Source organism: Palaemon carinicauda, chromosome 3, assembly GCF_036898095.1.
Source record: "Palaemon carinicauda isolate YSFRI2023 chromosome 3, ASM3689809v2, whole genome shotgun sequence".
In the NCBI taxonomy this organism is placed as follows: Eukaryota; Metazoa; Arthropoda; class Malacostraca; order Decapoda; family Palaemonidae; genus Palaemon; species Palaemon carinicauda.
Genome location: NC_090727.1, coordinates 97,924,248 through 97,926,747, shown reverse-complemented (window position 1 = coordinate 97,926,747; position 2,500 = coordinate 97,924,248). Strand labels below are relative to the sequence as shown.

Below are 2,500 nucleotides of genomic sequence, written 5' to 3'. Positions count from 1 at the left end.
GCACTTGCACAAAAAATTGGCTTATTGAGAAAGTCTTTTAAGATATTCGGTGATCAATCTATTCTGAAGAAGTGTTTTAATTCTTTTATTCTACTTATTTCCTTTCCTCACTGGGCTATTTTTCCCTATTGGAGCCCCTAGGCTTATAGCATCTTGCTTTTCCAATTAGGGTTGTAGCTTGGATAGTAATAATATATATATATATATATATATATATATATATATATATATATATATATATATATATATATATATATATATATATATATATACACAAGGTCTATAGATTAAGGAGGTCTTCTCAACCCCGACCAAAAATATGACTCTTCTGCGCAGGTACAGACTGTGACGTAGGCAGGACCTATAGGTGCGGCCAAGGTCTATATACTATTTCCACCCAAGCTTACCAAAGGTCGATAACCCCTTGACCGGGCAGTTGTTTACAGGCAAACGGGGTGCACACTTCCGCCTTGCTGATTAAAGCTGTTTTATATATAACAAAATGCCCAGTAATTGTGCAGTTTTCGGATGCTTCTCATTTAAAGGAAAAAGTAAGGATCTCACTTTTCATAAATTCCCTAAGGACATCATTACAAGGAAAACGTGGATTCAGCTGTGCAAACGAGAAGATCTTATTAATGGGGAAAACGCTCAGATATGTAGTAAACACTTTGAAGCTGATGCATTTGAAAGGAATTTGATGTATGAATTGCTGAATCAACCAGTGCCTCGATCTCTCATCAGAATAAAGAAAGGATCTGTACCAATGATGCATTTACCTACAACTGGACATTCACATGCATCACAAGGTAAGAAACCAGTATCGTGTATTGTTGGTTAAACATTAAGATATAAACGACGCTGTAATCAACTTACATAGATAATGATTATTGTATATCCTTTTTATTATTCATCAGTAATCTGGAAATCGCAGAATCAGTTGTTTTCCTCATATATAGATAAAAAATGTTTTTTTTTTTTATTCCATTTTGCTGTAAAAAAGTACCATTCATAAATTCTAGTTCAGATTCTTACTTATTCAATAATGTCAGAAAATTCTAATTGCATTGTTCTCTATACAAGTCCATTTTTTTAATAATTCAATTTTAATTTTAATCAGATACGTTCAGTATGGTAAGAGCCGAAAAAGAGGACAAAAACGACTTGTAGATGAAATCCTTAGTCAAGAGCACGACGAAACGGAAGATTTTTGTTCAAAAAGTCAAACCGGTGCCCACGATTGAAGATTTGCAACGTATAATTGAGCAACTGGAGAAGGAGAGAGATGATATCAAACGGAAGTGGGAAGAATAGGAGGTAAAGTGGAAATGTGAAAAAGAGCAGTGGGAAGTTAAAGAAAGCTATTTTACTACTGAAAGGGCTAATGGGAAAATGAAAAAGCTAAATGGTTGGATAATAAGGTCAAGTGGGAAAAAGAAAAGGAAAACTGGGAAAAAGAGAAAACAGCGATGTACGTTAAGTTTAATGAGATGTATGCATTAGCAACTGCTGTAGTAAAAGCTAGTTTAAAGAAATACTTGTCACTGGAAGTAATATTAATACTTGGGAAGACGAGGATATCAGCAAAGCCTTAACGTTACCCAGTTTGAGTCCAAAAGCTTTTAAGTTTTTAAGAGAAGAGTGGAAATTACCTTTTCCTTCTTTATCAACTTTATATCGCTGGTCAAGTAAGATAGCTGTAGAACCTGGCATTTTGGAATCGGCATTCCACTTATTAAAGATAAAATCGGAATCAATGCTGGAACACGAGCGTGTGTGTGTAATTTCATTTGACGAGTGCAGTGTTGCACAAATTTGGAGTTACGATAGAGGCGCGGGCACTTTGTATGATCTTAAATCCAAAGTACAATGCCCAATGATCAGAGGACTTACGACTTCCTGGAAACAAATTATTTATTATAATTTCGAGACTAACATGAAAAAAGATCTCCTTTTTAAATTGATTATTCCGGTTGAGAAAGCTGGGTTTCCTGTAGTAGCCCTGGTTAGTGACAGGATCAACAAATATCAGTTTGTGGAATTCCTTAGGCATTGATATAGTCAATTCTGCATTTGTTAACCCGGTAGACGCTAACAGAGAAATACATGTGTTTGCCGATGCACCGCACCTAATAAAACTCATTAGGAATAATTTTCTTGATCTTGGATTTGTATTGTCGGGAGATAGGTTTGCTCTTTGTGGTTCAGCAGGGAGTTAATTATGAAAAACAAAAGTGATCTACGGATAGCACATAAACTCTCTGAAAAGCACATCAATGTTATGGGTATGCAACGCATGAATGTTAAACTAGCGGTGCAATTACTGTCCGAAATTACATATAAATGCCTTCAGTACTTCGGAAACAAAGGTCTGCTTGAAGATAGGCATTGGGAAACCACAACTCAGTTTATATATCTTGTAGATATCTGGTTCGATTTATTCAATTCTCGAGTACCTCGTGATAGGAAGTCATCAAGAAATGCCTATGGGATGAATCTG

At 35.5% G+C, this 2,500-nt stretch overlaps 1 protein-coding gene across 1 annotated transcript in view; it reads right to left on the bottom strand.

Annotated features, from left to right (window-relative positions):
* The window catches only part of LOC137632944 (uncharacterized), a 98,979-nt gene that overhangs the window by 90,468 nt on the left and 6,011 nt on the right, over window positions 1-2,500 (bottom strand). The gene's annotated exons all lie outside the window — the stretch shown is intronic.